The 12,487-nt window shown below is 35.7% G+C and overlaps 2 pseudogenes across 2 annotated transcripts; both read right to left on the bottom strand.

Annotated features, from left to right (window-relative positions):
- Positions 1-1,754: 1,754 nt before the first annotated feature.
- LOC109126038 (putative lipid-binding protein AIR1B pseudogene) lies at positions 1,755-2,376 on the bottom strand (annotated as a pseudogene). Its single transcript, XR_015563209.1, has one exon. The product of XR_015563209.1 is annotated as a putative lipid-binding protein AIR1B pseudogene (transcript).
- A 5,259-nt stretch (positions 2,377-7,635) lies between these two features.
- On the bottom strand, positions 7,636-11,305 carry LOC147940332 (uncharacterized; annotated as a pseudogene). Its single transcript, XR_015563210.1, has 4 exons — positions 9,172-11,305; positions 8,561-9,086; positions 8,386-8,487; positions 7,636-8,314 (listed from the first exon to the last, which is right to left on the bottom strand). The product of XR_015563210.1 is annotated as an uncharacterized LOC147940332 (transcript).
- Between the last annotated feature and the right edge of the window lie 1,182 nt (positions 11,306-12,487).

Below are 12,487 nucleotides of genomic sequence, written 5' to 3'. Positions count from 1 at the left end.
ACTTGATGTAATTCCTAAACAATTCGTTTTTAATGATATTTACTGTTATATAACAAAAACACTTGGATTATGTATATACAGTAAAATTCAAAATCGGCTTTTACCTAGAAAGAAAGAGAGTCGTCGACCCATACCTCTTAGTCTAATTAAGTCAACGTCTCTAGTCTTCAATCTTTCGTACAGTTCTTTCAAAACAACTCGCTTTGTTGACAAAAGAATCCATGCATGTACATAATTCCTTCATACATTAATCCCGAGAGCTAAATTGCTAATTTCCTCCTAGTCACTATTCATTAGTCTAAAAAGAATGCCAATTAGTGAGGTTGTGAAAGGGGCTGCTCTTGGATGCAAGTTCTTCACGATGCTATCATAAGAGCAAAAGATACATCTTTAAAAACAAGATGCATCTTGGACCGTCTCGACGCTACGATCTTCAGGATCACTGCATTGGTGGATCTAGTCGATAAGCTCAGTAAAGAAGTGGAAGATTCACCGAGGAAAGTCATCTTAGATTTTCAGCATCTTCTTGAGAAGGATGTTTCTCTTGTCGATGCTTATGCGGAGCTCAAACGCAGAAACTTACTCAAGAAGTACAGGTTTGTAACTAAGAAAGAAGTACATGTTTATATGTGAAGACTATTTAATTAGAACACAACGCGTGATTAGTGTTGAAAACGAAAAAAAAAATGATTTATCACTTCATCTGATATATATTGTTTCTTCACGTAATAATTTAGAAAAAAAAATATTTGGTTTGTTACTACTTTTAAGTTTTAATTTCTAGATGATGCGCCATCTCTAGATGAAAGATGATACTACTGTTAGTTTATAAATATTGTTTAACTTCACTATATAACATCAAATTAAATCTTGATAGAGTTTTGATTTCCAATATTTGCATAATCAATCACTTATTAAATCTTGATATAGATTTGATTTCCGGTGAACTTTACATGACAGAGTTGATTTAGCAAAGCGAGTGGTAGTTTTTTTTTTTCACGGGAGCGGTAGTTAAGTTTCAATTTGTTTGTTTTTTTCTCTGTTTTAGCTGATGAATGAATACATAATGTGATTACTTGAAAATATTGAATTCCTTGTAATAGGTGGAGTTGAAGTTGAACTTGTCTAGCGGTTATTTTACTCGAAATTTTCTAGTTAGCCAAGCAAAACTGTGTTCTGAGTCCCAATTTGTAGTTGGAAACTCTAGATGTTACCATACAAATACAATTCATACATTTGTCTCTGTGGCAAGTGCTTAGCCAGGAAAGTATTAAAAGATTGTTTGTGTTCAAGTTATTGACATTGGCGACTCAAGCCGTCACTCTAAAGATTTAGTTGATGAGACGGCTTGAGTCGCGAATGTATCAATTTCATTGTACAAATTGTTTTGATTTCAGTAAAGATTGAATGATTACGTCCCAAGTCAAGCCAAAAGTCGATTGCTTTATGATTTCTCCCTTTTAGTAGTTACTTGATTACTTTAAATACTTTGGTATTTGGCAAAGTCTAATTTCTGTGCCAAAATATATTTTGAGTACTATGTTCTAAGTATACTTCTATAACATCAGAATATAGTTCCTAGATCCAATTTTGCAGAAATACCTTTTCTAGTTTGATACTTTTATTAATCAGATTCCTTTTTGGCAGCAATGGACTGATGTTACATGTCTTAATGTTTACAACGAAATACTTAATAAGGACATGTTTTTGTAGTGATATAGTATAATGTCACCATAGTTTTTAAGATAGGCATATAGACGACGACATCGATTCATACTTTTATTAATCATATCCGGAAGACAAAGTTACAAAGAAGAAATGGAGGAACAATGAAACAAAGGAGTGCAAACTTGCCGATTACACACAGACAACCCCATTATCCATTATTATTGCATGAGAACGTAAATAAAACAAAACATCAACTGTATTATTCGTTCAGTTTATAGGTATGTTTATAACTATTCAACTTACAAGCACTGGTAGTTCGCTGGAGCTGTTCTACCGCAAACATTGAGGAGTACGGTGAGATCGATGGGAAGGTTAAGGTTGATTCCAAGAACGTTAACCTTGACCAAAGTGCAGAGGCAGGCTGCGGCCTCAAGGTCAGCCAAGCCTTGGATGAGAGTGCAGCATGGCTGTACAGGTGGGGTTCCCACTGTTATGTCCACTAGCTTGAGAACATTTGCGCAAAGAGCGACCTTAAGGGTATCATTAGGACAAGTCCCTGTAGTCGCAGTGGTGTAAGTGAAGAAGAGGAGGTTGAGGGAAAGGAAGAGTGCAAGGGAGGTTCTTGGAGCCATTTGTTTGTGGAGTTGAAAAGGCTTAAGAAGTATTAGTGAGTTTAAGTTTGTTTGAGATTGGTGGAGAGAAATGTTAAGTGTTTAGTGGGTATTTATAGGGTTTTCATTAGGAGAGAAATCTGAAGGTTTTCAATAGGAGAGAAATATGTAGGTTCCGATGAGTTGACTAATTGTTTTTTATAGATAAGATTCGATTATTAATAAAACTTAATTTTCATCATTGTTCAAATTAGCTGGTAATATCTAAAAGTATATGGTTATAACTTACGAACGTACAACTTAGTTGGCGCCTTGGTGGTAAGAAATTATCTGTCCATAAAAAAAAAATTAATTAATTGATGAGATCGTTTGTTTAAAAAAGAATCCAAATTCGTCGAACTTAAAAGAAAAGTTTATGAATACTATTATTTGGCCAATTTGCAGCTTTTCAACTACGGAAAAACAGCCTTGTCCAATATGAATTGTTACAAAAATTTGTTTTGCAAGAGTTAGATCTAATATATGACAAAATCATCGTTGTTATTTCTCTTTCGGATAATATATATGTTTCTATATTGAATTGAGCTGTGCGCGAGATCATACTACTTATATCCTTTTGCTGAATAAATAACATATATTTTCGTGTATTAGTGGCATCTATTTTATCATATATTTCGGTTACAAATAAAGTCGAGCATGCCAAAACGTGGTTCACGGCATGGGTAGTGCGGCTATAGGAGAGATCGATAATTAGTACTAATATTAATCAATCGATTTGTAAATTATATTCTTTTTTCTTATTAGAAATATTCAAGTTCAACAAGAACATTTCATGGGTACACATACCCTCTAATATTTTCTAAGATAATCGAGTTCACCGACTCTAGGTTAGAATAAAACATATTAAAATTTAAAGGTAACGAGAATGCATAGTTTTCTTTGTACAAATGAAAAATACGGACAACGGAGTCTTGTGATAAAAAATTATAGCACAAACGTATTACCAAAAACAGCGGACGAGAATTACTAATCCCTGTTTTGAAATATCTAACTATTATTTTCGATTCAATTTCTAACTTCGTTGAACTCCTCTCTCCTAAACTATATATAAACCATAGTAGATACCCTATAGTCCCACCTTTACAGACGTGACATTGTGTCACATAAGTATCTTTTGTGCTCAAAACATTCGTCATTATCACTTAGTGCACCACCAACCAAAGAAACAGTCTCACTAGCTCCGGTGCCATAACTTTGCATACTCGATGAAAAAACTTCTCCATTGTTAGTGCATGATTTAGCACCAACGCAATACCAACCTAAACCAAAGGTAAACCGAGTAACTCTGCACAACTAAACCGAGGAACTCCCCCCTTTGGGCCAACTAAAGGGACCTATAAACAGAAGCCCAACAAAGTCACTCGATCGACCTCCGAGACCGCCTCCTAAATTTAAGAAAAATAGAATTATCTTGTAATCAATGCATTCATATAAATATAGAGGTATCCCCTCCTTGTAAGGTATCCAACAATTAATACAAAAACCCTAATTCTTCAGTTTTCTTGAGAGAAAACCCTAACTTCTTCCTCAAGAGATTTCAATTCATTTTGCTTCTTAGCTTTGATCCGATTTTTTAGAAGGAAAGTTTTATTGAATTTGTTTCTGCCTTCAAACAAATTCATTGTGTGAAACCCAGTTTCTACACCCATCTCCTTCCTAGGTGAGCTATCACGTGTTAAAAACGAGTAGGCTATCTTCATTGTAAATCCTCACCTGAACATTTTTCCCACAATATTAAGTCCTTAGCCCCTTGGATCAGTGGCGGACGCACGTAGAGTTTGGGTGTAGCGCGTGCTCCACTCTAATTTTTTTTTTATTTTCTTAAATAAATAGTGTAAAATTTATTTAGATACCCCTAACTTAATTATTAGTCTCAATAATACCCCAGAATAAATATATGTCTGCATCACCCTTGCCCATAACATGATCTAATACTTTTGCTACAAGCTGCAACTGTTCTCTGATATATATGGCGGAGTACGTGCTAGCTCTCAGCTTGTTCCATCTCTCTATAAGTCTTGGGTTCCAGCCTCCCCATCAACTTCCGGTATCACTACAAGAAAACAATACGTTTTCCTACCGAAAAAATCGAAAGATCTTCGTAGGAAACAGTTTTTTTCTCACTATTTTCCTACGAAAAAGGAAGGAGGTAATAGCCCGAAGGAAATCAATATTAGTGAGTATTTGGAAGGAAATATCTTTCGAAATCCCTACCAAACAACTATCGAAGGGAAACTCGTAGGAAAGATGAAAGAAAGGGGAAGGGCAGTTGCATCCATTTTCCTTCAATATATTGGAAGGAATAAGTGTCCTTCGTTTTTTCCTATGAAATGTTCTCACATTTTTCCTACCAAACTTTTCATTATATTTTTCTTCGAAATTTTCTGTCTAGATACCTTCGAAAATGTAATTCTATTTTCCTTCAAAAACTTCATTATTTTTCTACCAAAACTTGTTCCTGTATCAAACCCCCAACTAATTATTTTTTTCCTGTTTCCAATTTGTTTTGCATTTTTATAAATTCAAATTTAGAAATAAAATGTTACCAAAAGATACTTCATGCCTCCAAAAAACAGTATTACAATACATACAATCCATACAATTTACAACTTTTCACTAGATTAATAAAGAGACGATCAAGGTTGGGTCGTGTCATCATCATCTTCGACGGTTGGTGGTACCATGTAGGTAGGTGGTCGTATATCAGGAAACCGGTCTAGGATCCGTTTGTTGCATTCCATGAGATATTTGATCTGAGCGTCTTTCTCCTCATTGCAAGCCTTCAAAGTTTGAATCTCCTCTTGTAATTTAGGAATCTGTTGTGGAGCTGAAGACAAAGAAGGGCATTCATCATCAACCAGGTTACCAAAGCCATAATGTTTTCCTCTAACCTTCGGTACAACCTATAAATAAAAGCCAAAACATGTAAATTAATCTCATTGGATAGAGATTGTAGAAGCCGAGCATTATCTGAAAATGAAAGAGTTAATAAGTAGTTGTGTAAGAGTAACTTACACTACGCATAATAGAGTTAATCTCCTCTCGTGTAAGAGGCACTGGCTGAACCGAAGCATCACCATCAGGTTGGCGCTGAGATTGGATAAGCTCCATCTGAGTCGAAGCCAAATCAAGATAATGTTTTGTTTTCATATCGCTTATGGTTCTGGTCTTCTTGTCTAAGTGTGTGTTCCATGAAATGAATCATATTAGGCTCTGTTCCTAGTTCAATTGTCTTACAAAACAGAAACATTATTTAGTAATAGAAGCATAAGCAATAGGTGATGATCAAATTGTAAAACTGAACTGAAGTGAATTCAAAAATGAGCACACACAATTATAAAACCAGAGGCGTGTACTATGCATTTGATAAATCACAACCGATCAAGACAATGAAACTTGAAAAATATTAACAGAATTACTTACCATCTCATCCCAACGTCGTTCATATGTTTTTGCACCGTTGTTGTGTTTAGCAACCCCTAAACCACCTATTTTACTTCCCCGATTTGTAGAGTTTTGTGCTGCAACCTCAATGGCCTTTTCATCTGTCCACATCTTGATGTAACCATCAAATAGATTTTTCTTTGCCTTCATCCATTCTGGTAAGTTGTCAGCACCTTTTTCCTTCCATGATACCTTCAAGTCTCGGACATTTTCTTTAAAAGATGCTTTTGCTTGCTTAGTGTAGTGTGTGCGAACATAATCTGTAGTGCTTGGGTCCCAGTTGAACTCTTGCAGTATCAAGTCGAATGATTAATTAGAAAGCATGTACCAATTATATTACTTAAAACGTATACAAAGAAAGCATATACTTACCGCAAATGCTCGGAACCATCGGTTTTTAATTTCTGGTGGGAGAGACCGATAGGTTGGATATGACTTTGGGAGATCAGATTTCAGCATCTTTAGGATCTGCTTCATAATCTTACCGGTCTTGTGATGTCTAAACCTGCAATGTAATTGACCAACAATTGAGTCATAAACTGTTTGATATCTTCCAAAATCTGAAGGCAAGTACAAGTTGTAAACGGTTACCATGTTGTTGTTCCTTGACGGTCTGGACATAGAACTGGGAGGTGTGTGCGTCCTGGAGCACTTAGCAAATCGTTTACATCCGCAAGAATAGGGACAACAGCTTCTTCATTCTCATCTGGTGGTGAATTTGACTCATTTGGTTCACTACCGTTACCGGTGTGTTGATTGCGGCGACTTTGCATAAAAATTGGGGAATCGTTTAAGGAGTAGCTTGGTGTGTTGCTATCATAACGGTGCTGCTGTTCTGCCATGAAACGTTCGTAGTGCTGTCAAGTATTCTCCTGAAAATTTATAACACAAAATATAATTGTAAGATGAATTGACTCCAAATATTAATTGACTCACCAAATAAAGTATCTGGACATGCTTTCGAAACATCGAACAATAGAAAGTTTTTAGTACAATTGACTCAAAAAAAAAACCAATAAGAGAGAACACAAATTAGCCGAAAACATAAACAATGAGTATGACTATGAGCATCCAGGTCGAAAACTACAAGTTCTGCCCATTAACAAATTAAAAATCAAGAGCTTTCCCCTAGAATGAAAAATTATCTATCAATTATAATATAGTTGTTTAGTTCTGCAACAAAACTGAGGCCGTAGAATGCTCTTGAAAAAAAAATGTAAGCAAAGTTACCAACATTGTAAAACTTGAAAATTACAGTTGCTGTTCAAGTAGTTGATTAGAAATACTTACCGTAAACTGTGGATCTCTCGGCGGAGACCACGAGAGGCTGCCAGTCATCCTTTCACTCGGTGCTTTGCGGGTAACCATGATCTAGGGCAGAAGGAATTATGGTGTTTGAGCAGTGAAATGTAAATTTTTGGAGTTAAAATCAATGAGAAACAAAGCGAAGTCGCAAGGGAACTCACTGCGGCTCTGTGTAGGAGGTGAATAAGTGAAAATCAAGACTGAGTATCTAGGGTTTTTACTTCCATCATTTTTTGCTAAAGTTGGCATATAGCCCATTAACAAAAATTCTTTTTGTTAAAGCCCATTATCAAAAATCGGTTTTGATAAAACTCCATTACAAAATTGTTTCTTTAAATGCCCAATTCCCAAAATTGTCTTCTTCGTTATTTTTTAGTGATATTTCTATCACAAAAAAATAAAAAATTTCCATTTTAATTAAGTAGTAAAGTAAAATTTTTATGTGTGTAATCTTTTGTAAGTTATATATATATATATTGAATTATAAAATTCCAATTAAATTAAAGAATGTAAGTACAATTTTTTTTTTACTTACATTCACTTTGGTTTACTCCGAATCGGATGAATATTCAGATGAAGCGGAATCAAACTCGTCATCAAACTCGCCAACCTCTTCTTCAGAAACTTCCAAAATATCATCAATGATGATCTCTTCTTCTAATTCTCCTGGGACCGTATCATCATGATTATGTTCAACAGAAAATATGTTCCCTACATATGTTTGTTGCAAAGGGCCATTATCTATTACTCCGCGTACTTCCTATTGGGCTTATTTGCGTAACAGTAACCCACAAATATTGTTTTTTGGTAATGCGAGGATAGGGGATGTAACATACTTGGTCTCCTTGGGATGCGAGAATGAAAGGGTCATATCTATCAATTTTCCTTGACGTTCTTACTGCAGTTACCCCAAATTTATCTAAACGTACTCCCCTCCCGATCGATGGATCATACCAATCACACATGAAAACTATGTATTTCAAATTAAGTACTCCTCGGAACTCAATCTCCAAAATCTCCTGCAAAACACCGTAATATATTATATTACCAGCTTGGGTACTAATCCCGGAGTTGATCGTTGTTCTGCTCTCTCTCTCGCAGAACACTTTGAATGCATATCCACGTGTATAGTAAGTCGGTGAAATTTGTGCAAGCGGTAATGGACCATCTACCAACTCTTCTAACCAGGTGTGTAATCGTTCACCTCTATTGTTGCATGTGTGCACCTGTATCAAAAGTAGTCCATTAAGTATCATGTCACTCAACAAGAAGTTACTTACTTATTCAAAATACTCACATAAAATTTCATCCACTGTACAAACTCATTCTGTTTTTTTTGGTGGCAATAGTATCCTCATCATAATGTGGATAAGCTGTTCGCAACTGCTGGAGATAAATCCTGGACATACAATATATATAAAATAAATACAAATAATTAAACAAGTAAGTTAAATTTTCTAACTTAAAAATACCTCTCATATGACCATAGTTCCTCACAGTTCAACAAAATGTAGGTATGCAAGTGTTTTACTTCAATTTCAGTAAGCCACCGCTTAGTTGGTTTCCCACTTAACCGCCCAATTTGTGAGAATATATCTGGAACTTTGGTTATGTAATGTGGTTTTTCTCCACCGTCATCGTAACAGTTTGGTTTTCTACTCTTTGTTTGAACACTTGGTGGAAAGTAGTGGGCAGCAAAGTTAGATCTTTCTTCATTGATGCTTTGATCAATAATAGAACCTTCCACTTTGCTTAAATTCTTCACCTTCTTTTTCAAGTGAAACATGAATCTTTCGAATGGGTACATCCACCTATACTGAACAGGGCCCCCCAGTTCCGCCACTCTGGGACGATGTATTGGAAGATAATCCACTACATCGAAGAAAGACGTTGGAAATATTTTTTCCAGATTAAATATAAGAACATGTATGTTTTCAGATAATTGTCGGATACCAGCTGGCGTAGGTGATCTTGTACAACGGTCTCTGAAAAAGCACTAATCCCTACGTTATAAAAAAACCAATACATCAATATATGTATATATAGTTGTGTTATCAAAAAATTTAATATAAAAAGAAAATAATTGTACCTGCGATAGCTTCATGTTCGTTCTTGGGGAGGAGGTTGACAAATGCAAAAGGTAATAACCATTGCATAAATACATGGCAATCATGACTTTTCATCCCTGATAATCTACCTTCTTGGTTGTCAACATAGTTTCGTAGGTTGGAAGCATATCCATCAGGAAATTTTACTTTCTGAATAATCCACCTAAAAAAGCATCCTTAGCATCTCCATCTAATCTGAATCTTGGGATTGGACCTCTTCCACTTGGTAAGACATGTAAATGAGGCCGATTGGATATTGAAGGCAAGTCTAGTCTCCATTTCACATTGTCTTTTGACTTCCCTGGGACATTTAAAACTGTATTCATCAAGTTGTCAAAGACATTCTTCTCAATGTGCATGACATCTAGATTGTGTCTCAACAAGAGATTTTTCCAATAAGGCAACTCCCAAAAAATACGATGTTTGTGCCAATTGTGAAACTCTCCATAACCATCTACTGGATTATGCACACTCCCACCGCAATATGTTCTCTTTTCCACTCCAAAATCCCTAAGTCGCATCAATATATTTTCACCATCTGGCTCAGGCGGTGGACCATCTGAAACTACTCGATTTTTCTTGAACATTTTGTTACGGCGGTAAGGATGTGACCTATGTAGGAAACGTCTGTGACAGTCAAAACAACCTTTTCTTCCTTCCATGTTTTAACTGAAATGCATATGTACTATCTTGATAGTACGGGCATGATAATCGCCCATGCGTTGTCCATCCTGATAACATTCCGTATGCTGGAAAATCGCTAATAGTTCACATTAGCACCACATGCATCGTAAAATTTTGCTGCCAGGAGACATCATAGGCTTGAACTCCGTGCTCCCATAGAACCTGTAGCTCATGAATCAAAGGTTGTAAGAAGACATCAAGGGATCTCTTTGGGTGTTCTGGACCAGGAACAAGAATAGACAGAAATAGAAACTCTCTCTTCATGCACAAAGACGGAGGCAAATTATAAGGTGTGAGAATAACTGGCCACAAGGAATATTGTCGTCCATGCTTTCCAAACGGGTTGAAACCAAGGTAGATATTCTTACTTTCTTCTGAAAAACTGGGATAAAGTCTCTGGAAATGTTTCCATGCCTCTGCGTCTGAGGGATGTGCAATCTCGTCTTTGGTTGAATGCTCTTGGTGCCATCTCATAGCGGCAGCTGTCTGCTCTGCTTGATATAATCTTTTCAACCGATCGGCTACTGGCAATTACCACATACGCTTAAACGCTACTCGAGACCTTCCACTAGTATTATGAAACCGAGGTTTTCCACAAAAGTGCAAGCTAAATAGTTTGCGTCTGATTGCCAATAAATCATACAGTTGTTGATACAAACATCGATCATCTGATATGGCAAAATAAGATCAGCAACAAGCTTCTCAATTTCATTATAAGAAGCCGACGAGATGTTGTCTTCTTGCAAAATATCTTTAACAAAATCTGCCCAAGCATCTACACAATCTTCTGACAAATTATAGTCCGTCTTTATATTCATCATCCTAGTTGCGGCGTATAATGGAGAATGTCCTTCCTTACAACCTTCATATAATTGACTCTTTGATGCATCTAGCATATCGTAAAATCTTTTTGCTTCTATATTTGGTTCTTCTACTCTATTTCCAGGTTCTACAAATTCATGGACATTTTCTCTATGTGCATCATGAACCATTTGAACCGTTCCTACATCTTCTTCCCCCAATCTAGGTTCTTCTACCCTTTCCGACACATTTTCTCTTGCACTACCCACATTGTAAGCATCAGTTTCCCCATGATAAAACCATGCTTTGTAACCCGACATAATTCCAAGACTATAAATATGTCCCCAAACTAAATCTTTGTCAATGAAGTTATTATTATTATTACAAGATGGACATGGGCATAACATCTTACTACTTCTTAAGCAGCTATCCTGATTCATAGCGACGTCCATAAATTTGGTGAGTCCTGCTGCATATTCCCTCGTAAGCATTCCGTTCGGATAATATCTTTCGTTGTCCAATCACGTGCGAAAAGTATTCATTTTTTGGAAAAAAATGGGAAAAGTTTGATGCGTAGAACCAAATTTTTTTTAATAATAATAGCTAGGATCGAGAATGCTTAATATGTGTGGGATTTTAGATAGGCAGTGAATGACTTTTATAGGAAAAATTTCCTATCAGTTTCATTCCACTTTCCTACCGAAAAGTTTCTATTCCAACCACCATCCCAATTGATTGCCCACTAGGTTTTGTTTTTGCATGCCGACATTATCAACTATCCTATCGCAATCCTTCTTCTCCTTATCCTTATGCCGACATTTAATATCGTAGAAAATTTGAAGGAAACTATACGTTTTCCTTCATATTTCCTTCGACTCTTCCTTCGTGAGAAGTTGCGTAGGAAAATTAAAGGTAATAATCTTTCTGAATTCCTTCCCCTAATTATCCTTTAACATTCTTTTGCTTTTCCTTCGAATTGCCCTTCAAAATTAGTTGTCGGCGGATTTTCGAAGGAAATAACCTTCTCGTTACTCATGCCTTTTTGCGTAAGAACGTTCTTTCATATTTCCTTCGACCGGTTTTTTTTCTAAACATTTAGAAGGCTTTCCGAAGGAAAATATTCCTCCTAATATTTTCGTAGGAAAATTCGTAGAAAATCGTAGTGTTTTCTTGTAATGTATATCACATATTACCAAGGGTTTGGTAGTCAACCATTTATCGGTCCAGAACTGGATTTCTTCACCATCCCCAGCAACCCAACTCAAATTACGTACTCACACTAGTCCATGTGGAAGACCAATTACTTTTGACTATAGTCTAAGAAAAGTCATGCACATCTGATTATAGGAGATTAATATAATGTATATATGTTTTCATCTGAAATCTTTCGGTTAATAAAAGATTTCATGTCACCACATGCAAAAAGAAATTGATGTTTCATCTGAAATCTTAGGCTACACTACACAGATAATAATAATCAAGTAAACGAAGTTGAACTTTTGGTGTACATATATTTCTTTTTGAAAGTTGACCCGAAATAATTGGGATGGTTAAAGATTTAATTCACACACTTCATAATATTCGTTAACAATTTATAATCTGAACTCCCAAGAATTTAGTTCAAATATATAAATGTGAAATGTCTTGGTGTCTTTACGATTCCCATTGGGCCAGGATTAAAAAAAAATAAAAGAAAACAAATTTTAATCCTCACTTAGTGAGAATTTAAAAATGATTAAAAAAAAAATCAATTGTTATGAAAATAGAGAAACTAGAGGTTGTATTCTCTTGTGTTGTATTATATAT

This window comes from Camelina sativa, chromosome 8, assembly GCF_030686135.1.
Source record: "Camelina sativa cultivar CO46 ecotype springtype chromosome 8, ASM3068613v1".
Classification (NCBI taxonomy): domain Eukaryota; kingdom Viridiplantae; phylum Streptophyta; class Magnoliopsida; order Brassicales; family Brassicaceae; genus Camelina; species Camelina sativa.
Note: the sequence above shows the minus strand (reverse complement) of the source record. Positions and strands in the feature narration are given on the sequence as shown.